Here is a 14824-nt window from a genome sequence, read left to right on the forward strand (position 1 = left end):
CCAGAACTGACTATTGTTTTCAACCATAAGGTAATCCAGACTGAGGAAAAGTTGCAAGAGGTAGAGGGAAAAAAATAAAAACAAGAGATTTAGAAAGCTGGAATCAGAACTTCCATCAAACAGGATTTTTGTTTAGCCAAGAATACACATCATTTGTATCCTTAATGTCAGTGTACTTGAATTTCTGTTACTTACAAATAAAGTCATTCTACCTCATAATTTTGAATGAGTTATCGTCTCTGGAAATATAAAGATATATTTTTAAATTTTAATTTAGTTAAAATTAAACAAATTTTAAAGTTAAATTCTTCCTGCCTGTAGTTGTTCATTGAAACTTTGTTTACGTGTTTTAAAAAGTGGAAATAATCAAAGTGTTCATCAATAAAGTAAATGTTAATTTAAACTTGGTATATAAGTTTATGTAGAAGTATGTGGAACACAATAATAATTATGGAAAATGTATGGCAGTATGTATGGGAATATATCCGTGTACAACATGGTATCCCAACCTGTGTTGAGAAAGACATACCAGTAAGCTGTGCAAATGTTACTGATGCACTGAAATATTTGTATTTAGTTGTACAAATATAATTTCTTTGTGTTTTGTGAAATGAAAAATTTGCAAAGAACCGATTTATGTAGCGACCTCTCCATGTTATGATGATTGCACTTGTGTTGACTTTATTCTTAGTTTTCAAACATTTCATAGTGTACGTATATTGTATCAACAGTGAAAAAGGAAAATGAAAATACATATTATGCTTTGGGAAATGCTTTGGGAAAAAAGACAAGAAATGAAAATAATGTCAAAGAGCTTTTTCTCACTGAAATTTAATCTGCCCAATACTGAATATAATAATAGGTTATGCAGTTTTAATTCTTTTAAAGTGTTTAGCTTTTGAAATCCATAGCCCATGTGTTGTGAGTACAAAAGTTCTCCAAAGCATGGAAAGCAGTATACCATCGTGGTTGAGATCAAGGATTCTTGGTCCTTTGTCAGCTTCCAATTTCGATTCTGAAGTTGCTGGTTGTGTGAACTTGAGTAAGTTACTGAAACAGTCTGTGCCTTAGTCTCCTATTCTGTAAAAGGGGTCTGATAATTACAATACTCACCTCCTGAATTGTCAAGGGAGTTAAATGACAATATATGTCAAGTGCTTGGATAAGGGCCTGGCATATAGTAGTAAGCAAGTGCTATAAAAATATTATCTATTATTATTATTCTAAAGCTGAAACATACATATAAGTTTCTATGAAACTAGTTCTCCACTAATTCAATTAGGAAAAACTGGAAGCGATATATAATATATTGGTAATCATAGGGGACTTCTAGAATTATTAGAGGCATATTCAACCCCATTTCCTTCTCCTGAAAGCTATCTTCCACAGCCACACTTGTTATTTGGCAGCTCATATTTGACAATAGCCCTTTTGACTGCAAGGTCAAGAGAATTTCTCCCATTGTGAAAGAGGGAACTGTATGCACCCAGGATGTATAAAGTTATTCAGAAAATATAAGGCTACATTCTGCAATATCCTGTGGTAAAATTAACTCTCAACAGACAAATGCAAAGAAAAATAAAAATACATATAAGTAAACGTTATTGGTAAATTAGAATGAAGGCATAACACTTACATGTAATTCCCATCCACATGAGAACCATTTGCTGGATTGAGCTGATGTTCAGTCTAGTGAGAGAGTTTCCTCTACAAGGGAATGCTTCCACAGTCGTCATAAAACCATCCTTCTTGAGCCACCCACAAATCAGCTGAAGGATGCCAGTAGACGGAGTAGATTTGTCTGCCACATGGCTGCTAGCTTTTTTCTCTGCTCTGCACTGGCTACTCTGCCACCCAGCAGAGATGGGCTCCATAGTTTCACACCACTCACTTCTAGAGAAGGGGGAGCTGATGCACCCTTCTAGGTCTACCCTACATTCAACAAGCACGCACACACACACACACTCTGATATTGAGGAGGAAATGGTATCCTACTCTTCTTTACAAGAACATCATTTATGATACATAACACATCCATTACGGAATGAGAGAGAAGCTAATCTTCTGGAAAAAGTTTTTGTGAGGGAAAAAATAAATGGCCCTACGTAGCTTTAAAGATTATAGCAATGGAATCCATAGATATTACTTGCAAATGAAAGGGAGAGAAAAGGACGGATAGAAAACAATGTATAGAACTTTACATTTTCCAATGGGCTTCTACATTCATTATTTCATTTACACAACAGTTTTATTGGGTTAAATAAGCAAAGATAGGCAGCTTCCCCAAGTCTCTGAGTCCCCATGTCATCTTAAGTACATTCACTCAACGTTTTTCAGGATCTTTAGGTGTAGAAGTTTTAATGTCTGTCAGTAGACAATTAGAGTGCAATTGTGAAGATAAAAGAAATGTGAAATTGTATCATGTTGTGAAAACTCTCAAATATCACACACAATAACAAACTTATTGTTACCATAGTTCATAAATGTAAAAATTGACTATGTGTTTCTTTTTAAGTGAAAACTATCAATGGAGAGATTTTTGTATATAATTAAGATACTTTGGCATTATAGGCTGAGTGCAAATGTCAGTTGCTCTCAAGGGAAATGTTTTCTTTTATCACTTTGTACCAATTATTCAAATGTTAGAGGAATTGAGATAAAATTGTATATTAGTTGCAAATATTTTCTGTGAAAATGAAGTCACTTTTTATCTTCAATCAGAACTGAGTTTTTCTTAATTTTTGGATTTGAAATTATTCTTGGAATATAAACATTAATTAACAGAGGTATTAACCATATTAGCATCAGTTTCCTACACAAAAGACATTGATAAAAAGGCAAAAGTTATACGTGGGGAAACAAAAGATAATACTCATATGTTGTCTCGGTGACCTTGCAAATGCACTCTCCCATCCACTTGTTATATGATAATAAGACTGTCTACTCTGTTACTCCCCAGTAATGTCTCTCACACAATGAGTAAAGACACCCCAAATTCTATGAGCCATTTTGGAAAAGGGCTTGACTATTATAGCAGGAATCTCCTAAGAAATGAACTCAAAGAAAATCTCAAAATAATGTTTTTCAGTGTTTAGGAACAGAACCCAATGATAATTATATTTCAGGGAGGTTTTATTTTACAACAACGCTGCCATACCCTGCATGCTATTAGTTTAGGGAACTTATGTAGGGTCAGTAGTTCAATAGGCAGATTAAACTGCTCATTGCAATATGTATAGTGAGAGTGAATAATTATAGTAATTCAATGACTTTGATACAGTTGACAACTGGGGAGAGGATAGTTTTGAATGTTTGTTCCGTTGTCCTTAATTTTTAAGTTTACTTCAGAATATGATAAAAATGTTGAAAGATATATTTAGCAACTGGCTACCTGTGGTGCTATACATCAGTGTCCTTCAAAGATATCTGTCTACTTGGAGCTTACTACAGAAGAAACGACTTTATAAAGTGACTGGGACACATTGTCCAAGAGCCTCTGGATGAAAATATCTACACTTCTCTGAATAGAGGTTCAGATCAAAACAACTGCATCAACATAAACACATGCAGTAATTATATACACATCATTGATTTGCTATTTTAAATGTTGTTCCATATTTATGTTGATGACCTTAATTCCACTCTTCCACTCATTTTACCTTCCATTCATTTTCCCTTAGCCTCCTTTCTCATCTGTTCCACCTTAAAATGAAATTAGTAGGGATTTAACAATCATGGTAATACCTGGAAATAAGCAATTCCTTTTTTTCTGTTTTAATTTCCATCCAAGGACTTCCAGAGCATCAAGAGAAAGACCCAAAATCACTGCCTCCAAGTAACATATGAATCATCACTGAAAATAGTTTTAACATAAGGCAGAAAGCAAATCAGTAGTGCTCACCTGCACTTTGTTTTTTAATGTTTTTTCCCCAACCCAGAAACATACAGGTATTTTGAAATTATCTGGTCTCAATTTCAGGAACTATCACGAATAGTTAACTACATTTTTTGGTGCACAACTAAGAAGTAAATACCAGCAAGCGTGTGTATATTTACTAAAACTATACATTCACGTTATAATTTATAAGCCACATAATGCAAACATAATGCTCTAATTTTTGAAGATCATGTTTAACATGTATACGAATAACAAGTATGTGTATTCACAGACATATTCAAATTGTAGGTGAATTTCAGCTTATCATTTCTGAGAAGGACTTCAAGAATTTCCAAAGAAACTCAGTTCTCCACACCAAAGAAACCATCAGAGAAGCTGTCAAGTGAAGCTCAATGCTTAACTCAGCAGGAACAGTGAGGGGCGGGTGAAGAGCAAGTCAGAGGGACACTCATGCAAGAAACATGAAGTCTTCTGCCACCTGCAAAACTCTAGGGTTGTTATAACTCATTTACATTAAACATATATTTAGCTAGCTTTAGGAATAAAAAAGTCAGTGAGCAAAGAACTGAAGAGTGTTTATTTGAATGAAAATATTGAAGGAAAAGAGATAGGAATGTGTAAAGATACATGCACCCCTATGTTCATTGTGGCATTATTCACAATAGCCAAGACTTAGAAACAATCTAAGTGCCCACAAAGGGATGAATGGATAAAGAAGGTGTGATATATATACAAAGGAATACTACTCAGCCATAAAAAGGATGAAATCTTGCCATTTGCAACAATATGGGTGGACCTTGAAGGTATTTATGTTAAGTGACATAAGTCAGACAAAGAAAGATGGATTTCACTCATAAGTAGACGATAAAAACAACAACAAACAAACACATAGATACAGAGATTAGATTGGTGGTTACCGGGGGAAGTGGAAAGGCAGGAGGGTGAAAGAGGTGACAGGGTACATGTGTATGGTGATGGATTGTAATTAGTCTTTGGGTGGTGAACATGATGTAGTCTACACAGAAATTGAATTATAATGATGTACACTTGAAATTTATATAATGTTATAAACCAATGTTACCTCAATTAAAAAGAAATTTTAAAAAGGGAGATAAATGAAAATCAGTGTAAAGAATGGAGTACATTTGTTTTTAAAAAGGTTTTGAAGATTTGAAGATTCCAATTCTATGACATTCTGGAAAAGGCAAAACCACGGAGACAATAAAAAAAGCAGTGATAGGCAGAGGTGGAGGGAGAGAGATGAATAGGCAGAACATAGAGGCTTTTTAGGGCAGTGAAAATACTCTGTATGATGTTCTAATGATGGATATATGTCATTGCACATTTGTCCAAACTCTTAGAATGTACAACACCAAGAGTGAACCCTAAAGAGAATTATGGACTTTGAGTGATCGTGATGAGTCAATGTAGGTTCATCCTTGGTAATAAATGTACCATCCTGGTGAGTGATGTTGGGAGAGACTATGCATGTATGGGGGCAGGGGGTGTATGGGAAATCTCTGTACCACCCTCTCAATTTTGTTGTAAATCTAAAACTGCTTTATTTTTTTTTTTATATCTGATAGGTTGATAGTCAAAGAAGCAAGCGTTCATCACATGACCAAATATGATGGAACCCTTTTAAGAAACATGTATTGGTCATAGGATTTAAAAGTATTTATAGGAACATATCCTTTTATGATTTTGTCTAAATAGAATCTTTATAATAATAGATTGCATCATAATTGGGTTTCAGTACTTATTTTTCCCTACATTGTAAACTTATTCACATGGTGAATGCTTCGTAATCTGTAAACAGTAATGGAGGCAGTCTGCAGATGGAGAGGCTTCCCGGGTCGTGTATGTATAATGTATATGTGTATGTATAATGGGCTCTGCACCATTAGTTGCTGATTGAAACGCAGAGTATGTTACTCACCACTTCCGGGCCAACTGCTTTACCTATAAAATGGAAACTGGCTATCTACATTGTAGGATTGTTTTGAAAAATAAATCAGGTAATGTGCTTTACATAGCGCAGGCACTCCACAAACATCAGGTCCTCTGGAGAACATACTGACTACGTACCATTTTGGCGAGCAATGTTCTCTGTATTCCTATGGACAGCGCCACAGGAACGGTCATTAAATTTTGCAGCATCAATATAGCTTCTCAATTTGATAAACATGATTGTAGGCTCTTAACTGCTTCTTTAACTGAAATATGCTGTAAAGTTGCTTTGATTCCCTCCCATCTCAATTTAGACACCTGTCTTGTCTTTTTTTCCTACCTTAGAATTGTTAATCAAATAACAGCTAAACTTTGGGGACGTCTTTTGTTAGAAAAATAGTCAAAATGTAAAGAATAAAAAAACTGTCAAATATCCGTTTGTTTGAACATACACCATGATTGACTAAACTGTCTTCTATTTAAGATTATCCAAAAGCATGGTGTTGCTAAATTAATTCTGCTGTAAATAATGTACAAATCATATATTCTGCCATGAATATTTTGTAAAAAGATATTGAAATGTTTAAGGTGATATATACAGCTTGTACCATTTCAGGAAAACTATATCATAAAAAAAGAAGTAAAAGTTTAATAAGTAATTAAGACTCAATTAAGTATGGGTGCTAATTCAGATAAAGTGCATAAATTCTTACCTTAAAATTTTTAAAGAACTTATTTTATATATATTTTACAAATTAATAAAAATTATATATAATAATATATCTATATATATACATACTTAGGCAAACTTTTTAAAGCAAAGAATCAAAAGCTTAGAAATCACTGTCATTCTCCTTCAAAGTATGGATGTAATAATTGGTTATTGCGCTTTAAAGAAGTGACAAAATCTAACTTCAATAGTCCTATTTTTATAGCCCAATGTAATTAATGGTTTGCTCTGACAGCAGCAAACTGCCCACTACCCAGACTGACCTCAGCCCTGTGAGAGATACCAGAAGCCCCTGCTTGAGAAGCTGCCTTGTTTCAATGGCAGGGTCTCTTCTGAGTACTCAGCCCAGCTCATCTGCTCTGAGGCTTATCAAAACTTCTTTATCTTTCCAGACTTCTGATCTATCACTCGTTCTTAATTCTAACTTAGACAGCTTTCCCAGTGATGCTTCCCTCCACAATTGCCTGCAGTGTGCCAAGTAGATATAATTCCAAAGCTGAATGCGAAGGGAAAGTGCCTTCTGGGAGGGAGCAGGACACGGCCTGATAAAGCCATCCTGGCTCTGGGCAAGGGCATCATAGCACAGAGACATGAAAAGCGGCAATCATCAGGATAGTGTGAGAAGAATTCTGAAGAGAATACTGGAGTAATTATTGGTGTTATTTCAAGAAGAGCTACAATCATCACCCCATAATGGTGTTCTGGATCTAATATTAGCCACAACCAGACTTTTTTTCTTTCCTAGAGTTATTCAGTTTTATTCTTCTAGAGCACAATTTTCTGACCTGCTACTGAGTATGGTCTTCTAACAGGTACACAATTAACTCACAGGAAGACAATTCAAGGGCAGTATTTGATATCTGCCAGACTTATTAGTAAGCACAAAACAAATGTGTCTATGCGAGTGTTTAACAAAAGTGGACTTACCTGGATCAAATGAAATTTAAGATGCAGAGATTCTCCCTTGCATGTCCCCTGTCAAATCTGTGGGAGAACTCTATATACTCACAAGATCACCTTTCATACAAAAGTTAGAAAAGCTACAAATTTTAATTGAAATTGGTTAAAACCACTTTCTCCATATGATCATCTTGCCTTCAGCATACTTCTTCTTCTGAATAACGGTGGAGTGCCTGTGAACAGTCTGGGATCCAGTGAAGGGGAGGCTGAGGATACAGTCGTCCCTCGGTATCTGTGGGGGATTGGCTCCAGAACCCCCCACAGACAGCAAAATTAGCTGATGCTCAAGTCTCTTATATAAAATGCTATAGTATTTGCATATAATCTATGCAAATCCTCCTGTGTATTTTAAATCATTGTTAGATTACTTATAATATCTAATACAGCCTAAATACTATGTAAATATTCTTATTATACTATATTGTTGAGGGAATAATGACAAGAAAAAATGTCTGTACATGTTCATTACAGACAAAACCACTGTAGGCCTTTTGATCTGCTGTTGTTTGAATGGACATGGAACCCATGGACACAGACGGTCAACTGTACATTTCATTTGGGTTTATTGAGATATTTGTTTGTGGTTTACAGTCAGTTTTATGTGTCTTTGTGTTATTGCTACTTGATCCAGTTTAAGATCGCTCCTGTACCCTACTATGCCAACTCATCTGGGCTGAGATATCAAGGGGATAGGACGGAAGTCCATTGTGACATAAAAATGTCCTGGGATGCTCACCCCCAGTAATATGTGCTGTTGGAGGAGAAACAAGATATGAAATGCATATTAGCTGTGAAAAATTCCTTAAACAGAACAAACTTAACAATCCCACATGCAGACCCAAACACCACTCATCAAGCCCTGCTGTGACAGCAACCCACATATAAAAGAGAGGAAGACTGACACAGATGTTAGCTCAGTGACAATCTTCCTCAAGCAAAAGAAGGAAGATTGGCAACAAATGTTAGCTCAGGGCCAACCTTCCTCACCAAAAAAAAGGAAAAAAGGTAACTGTGTGAAGAAACGGATGTATTAATTAACTTGATGTGGTAATCATTTCAAAATATATACATATATCAAATCATCATGTTGTACACTTTAAATATATTCCAATTTTATTTGTCATTTATACCTCAATAAAGTTGGAAAAGGAAAGAAAAAAGCAACAACCTCAGGAACCAGGGGGAAAAACTATGGATCTATCTCTACATTTATCCCTATATCTATCAATCAATCAATTAATCTATCTATCTACTATCCACACATATTAAAGGGTCAATATTTGTAGCATAAGAGAAATTTGATCATACAATTATGTAACAATACAAAATAACAATAATTTTGAAATATATTTATATAACTCTTGGGTATGTTTGCTTTCAGATTCTTTTTATACATTTTCAGAGTTATTAATTAATTCAAACAAGTAAATATGATAGGAAGTATTCTGATAGAAGCCAAAAATGTAAAGTAAAATGAAGAAAATTGGCAAAACATTTAAAGTGTCAAAAATTCTTATATCACAATAGAAACTAAACTCTGATAGTCAAAATCATGGATAAAAAAATAAGAATTGTGCAAGACAAAATCAGACACTTAAAATAAAAACTGCAGAAATAAAGACAATTATGAGAACCAGAACACTCCCAAGTAGTAAACCAAAACACAGAATATGAAGGTGAGCGACAGTTTGTAAAGTGAACAAAGCACGGACAAAGATAACTGGCAGCCTCGATTTTATTTAGTAAATGTTATGATCATTCATTATGAGTAATGATTTCATTCCCCTTTACTTAATAAAAGATGATTTGTGTTTTTGAATGTGATAAAAATAATATCTACATAGAATCGAGCATAATATAAGAGGGATAAAACTACATATTCTGTTTGTAAAAAATCACTTTTTTTATTGTGATAAAATATGCATAACATAAAATTTGTCATTCTACCCATTTTTAAGTATACAATTCAGTGGAATTAAGTGCTTTCACAAGTTATGCAACTATCATCACTACCCATTTCCACTTTTTAATCATCCCAAACAGAAACTCTGTAGCCTTTAACCAGTAACTCCTCATCACTCCCTGACTTCTAACCCCTGATCAAACAAAAGTAGTTTTTTAAAAAACTAGTATTTACACTGGTTTTTTTGTGTGTTTTTTTTAGATTTTATTTTTTTCCTTTTTTTCTCCCCAAAGCTCCCTGGTAATAGCTGTGTATTCCTAGTTGTGGGTCCTTCCAGTTGTGGCATGTGGGATGCCACCTCAGCGTGGCTCGACGAGCAGTGCCATGTCCGTGCCCAGGATTCAAACTGATGAAACACTGGGCCGCCTGCAGCAGAGCACACAAACTCAACCACTCGGCCACAGGGCCGGTCCTGTATTTACATTGTTTTTGATGCTGTCTATTATATTCCAAGACTAAAGTTTGCATATATGCTTTTGTTTGTATATTGTGTTCAACAAGACAGGCATCACTTACATGAAGTAAGTTTTCACACTGAGAGAATATACTGAGACACCCGGAAATAATGAAAAATCCCCAGAACACAAACAGTTATGCCTACTTGTTTTACAAATACTCATGAGCCTCCATTTAAAGACCTAGCAGGAAGAAAGGTGTGCTCATCTCTAAGCATAAAAAAAATTTATCTGAGTATTTACTGTCTAATATAGCACGACTGTTTTTCCACAAAAAATGATGAGACACAAAAAAGGAAGAAAAGAACATAATCTGAAGAGACAAAGCAGTCATCAGGTTCAGACTCAGATATGACACAGATGTTAGAACTATCAGACAAGGAATTTAAAATAGCTGCAATTAGTACATTAAACACTCTAAAGGAAAAAGTAGGCAACATTAAAGATCAGATAGGTGATTTCAGCAGAAATTACACAAGAAATAATTCAAATCAAAATGCTAGAAATAAAAAAACACAGTAATAGAAGGGAATAATGACTTTGACATGCTCATCAGATGATTCAATATAAACTAGGAAATCACTGAGCTTTAAGCTAAATTAATAGAAATTATCCAAACTGAAATGCAAGGAGGAAAAAGAGTGAAAACAAAAAAGCCAGAGCACTCAAAAGCCATGAAACAATACCAAAAGTTCTAACATGCAGGTGATTGGAATTCCAGGAGAAAAATAGAGAACAGGAAAAAATCACTACTTAGGGAAACAATGGCTTAATCTGATTCTGACACCAATTACAATGTCTTCTTTATTTCACACCATGAAGAAATTAACTCAGCTCTGCCCATATGCCTGGAGACAACATCAGATCCCACAGGTTGAGGGTTCAGTCCTACCAGACTGTCCCCTGCCACTTCAGAAGCCACTCGCTAATCCAGGCTCTCACCTGTGCTTCTATTCAACTGGCTATGGATAGGAGCTTCCAGAAACCCCTCTTTTGGTTTGATTAATTTGCTAGTGCAGCTCACAGAACTCATAGAAATGTTTTGCTAGCTAGATTACCAGTTTATTATGAAAGGATATAACTCAGGAGCAGCCAGGTGGAAGAGAAGCATAGGACAAGGTATGTGGAAGGGGCACAGAGCTTCCATGCTCTCTGAGCACCACCCTCCCCAATCTCCATGTATTCCACATCAATCCATAAGTTCTCTGAACTTATCCACTCGGGTTTTTATGAAGGTTTCATTAAATAGGCACGATTGATTAAATCATCAGCCATTAGTGATTGAAGTCAACCTCCAGCCCCTCTCTGCTTCCTGTGGATCCAGGTGGGACTGAAAGTTCCACCCCTCTAAACACATGGTTGGTTTCTCTGGTGACCAATCCCCATGTGTAGGTTACCTAGGAGCTTTGCAAATGTCACCTCCTTAACAGAATAAAAGACACCTTCATAGCCCTCAAAACCTAGGAAATTCCAAGGTTTCAGGTGCTCTGTGCTAGAAACCAGGAGAGGATGAATGCCAAACACATAATTCTTTTTATGCACCACAATATCACACTGAGTATTTTCCAGAGTGATAGACACCAAACTGTAGATCCAACAAGCTCTGAGAATACTAAGGAGGAAAACTAACCCAACAGAAACCTCATCCTGACATACTGTATTTAAACTGTTGAAAATCAAATACAAAGAAAAAATATTGAAAGCAGTAAGAGAGGAAAACACACTGCCTACAGAGGAACAAGGCAAAAATCACAGCAGACTTTCATCAGATATCAGGCAAACAAGAAGACAAGACACTTTAAAGTGATGAAAGGAAAAAATCTGTTAACTCAATTATTTACCAGTAAAAATAGTCTTCAAAAGTAAGGAGAAATAGACTTTCATAGACAAATAAAGTCTTAGGGAATTCATTGCCAGCAGACCTACTCTAATGAAAAGTCAAAGGAAGTTCTTCAAGCAGTTGGAAAATTATCTAGGTCAGAAACGTGGATCTGCACAAGGAATGAAAAAATGTCAAAAATGAAATAAATAAAGGTATAAAAATGTCTTTTGAAAACTGTAATGCTCTAAAAGATAATTGTTTAAATCAAGACAAGTAACACAAGTAACAATGGATAGTGTGTTAACAGCGTTTGTAAACTTCAAATACATGATAATAATGGCATAAGGAATAGGATGGAAGTAATCTCGAAATCCTGAAATCTTACAGTATAAGATTATGCTGCATGAAAAAAATATAAAAGACATTTTGTCCCAAATTTTAAAATAATCCCCAAAATTACAATGATTGCCAATCATGAGCTGTGAAGTTGAATGAAATATTACTCAGCTATCAATAACTTTTAAAAGACAATTGATTATGCTACAAAATCACTCTATTCTCTTTTAAAAATGATACCATAGGGCCGACCCAGTGGCGCAGCAGTTAAGTTCGGAAGTTCGGCTTCTCGGTAGCCTGGAGTTCGCCGGTTCGGATCCCGGGTGCGGACATGGCACCGCTTGGCAAAAACCACGCTGTGGTAGGCGTCCCACGTACAAAGTAGAGGAAGATGGGCATGGATGTTATCTCAGAGCCAGTATTCCTCAGCAAAAAGAGGAGGATTGGCAGCAGTAGTTAGCTCAGGGTTAATCTTCCTCAAAATAATAATAATAATAATATATTTATTTAAAATGATATATGATTATAAAAGTGTTGCCATAGAAAGAAGTAATCAAGTGTGTCCAGTTTAAAAATGGAAGAAAAATATGATAATGTTGTATTAGCAGTTAAATTAATTATGTCATTATTTTGGATTTTGTGGTGTGTGTGGTAATGGCAGGCTATTCGGTATTTGTGATTTATTTCCTCATTTTAAGTAAGTCTTTATCTTTATTCCTAATCTAGTATTTATCATTTTGTATTCTTTATTTATAAAACTTTATGTACTTCAAGCTTTCACAAAAATCTGAATCTGTTTACTGTTTTAAATAATTCACCATTGTATGATACTTTATAGTTGATTGACATGAGGTAGAAACTTCACAAGTAATATTACCCAACTTCTCAGAATCCTGTTCTTCACTACAAAAGGAATGGGGAATGGAATAACATTTAAGTTACCTTATCGTAGATTAATAAGCACTTATTTTAAGATAACATGAGAACACAGCATTAGGTTTTTTCAAAGGTTTTCTTCAGTTGAAAAAGATCCAAGAGATTATCCAGTACAATCCTTCCCCAACAGCTGAGGAAGCTCATGCCTGGATCAAGTACCTTGTTAAAAATCAATATTAATTGGTGGTGATTTGAGTTGATAATTCAGTTCTAAGTAGTTTGTCACTGAAATGAGACTGGAAAAGAAACAGGGTGGAAGAGGTGAGGGAGGACCCTGCAGCCCAAGAGGTCTGAAGATCAGAAGCTGAGGGGCTAGTTGTGCAAGAGCCCAAGGACACAAAATCTGTGGGGAGACATTTTGAAGTTCAGGATCATGTTTTAGGTCAACCTGGTGCTCAATATGGAGAAACTCCCTAAAATAGAAAAGGTTTTAACTTGTATTTCTCTAGAGTAACCCTTTAAATGAGCCCAGCTCGCCAATAAACTTGCCCTCTGGGAACGTTTAAAAACTGCTACTTGACGGCTTTCAGCTCTGAAGCTCATCAGGTCACCTCTCCTTTGCTCCACTACAATGTCACTACCCTCACCCCTTTCTACTCACCCGCACTTGCCACCATATTTCTACTGAACACACATTCTTTGCCTGCCTTAACAACAGTCCAGTTGAGACTCATTTTCTTGTGAGATCACAGAACTTCCCTTAGCAAGAGACAGGCCCTCACATCAAACTTAAGAAAATAATTTCCTACATCCAGTTTTTCTCTGGTTTCCCAACTTCAGAGCAGTGGATCGGATGAGAATAAATAAAATGTGGCCCTAAGATTGTGAAGGCCTATAATTTAATAAGCTGGATGCTACCCCTGAAGCATTTGTACAATGTATGGATTTTCCCCATTATCTGAGTCTAAGATCTAATCCATTATGTCAGTTTCCTGTAGTTACACAGGCTCTGTCATTATCCGAAAAACGCATTTTGACTGAATATCAGTGTGTTTCAACTCAAGAAGAGAAAAAAACACAATCAGGACTTTTGCAAGTTCTTGAGATCACCTGATCTCTTACAAAACTATTATACCTGAACATCAGCATCAATGCAGGGTTTTTCAGAAGTTCATGAAAGCATACAGTATGTCGTAGTGTACTTTATGGTTGATGGAAACCAACTCCCATCCAAGAAAAACCAAATTAGGACACTTTTCCTTTCATTTGAAATACAAAAAAACTTCTAAAGTTACACTAAATAATCCTAAATGAGTTTTTCTGAACTTGTGGCAGCTTTATCTAATAAGACAAGCAAATAGACATAAATTATTCATACCTTTTTTTGTGTGAATAAGTTTCTGAAATTTTCTCTTCCTTTGTGTCATTACTAGTACACTAGAATAGTAATAAGAATAGTAAGTGGTTAGTATTATTTAAATAATAATGCTATTTACCTGAATTTTTGTTACCTACTATCTGCTGGGGCCAATAAATTTTTTATGTAATTACCCACATAATGCTTACAAGTTAAGTATTATAATCCCACATTTATGACAGAATTGAGTTTCATAAAAGTTAAACGATTTTCCAAAAATTACGCATACAGTAAGGCTTTATTTTTTCCTCTGCTCTAACCCATGCTTATAAAATAATGCTTGCATATGGTAGGATGGCCATAAATATTTGTTTGGATAAATGAATATGAACAAACACAGGTTTGTCTATGTCTAAAGCCTATATTTACCCTATACTATGTTCACTTTCATCCTCTTGTGTCTAATAAACATTTCAA

Source organism: Equus caballus, chromosome 1 (assembly GCF_041296265.1).
Source record: "Equus caballus isolate H_3958 breed thoroughbred chromosome 1, TB-T2T, whole genome shotgun sequence".
Lineage (NCBI taxonomy): Eukaryota > Metazoa > Chordata > Mammalia > Perissodactyla > Equidae > Equus > Equus caballus.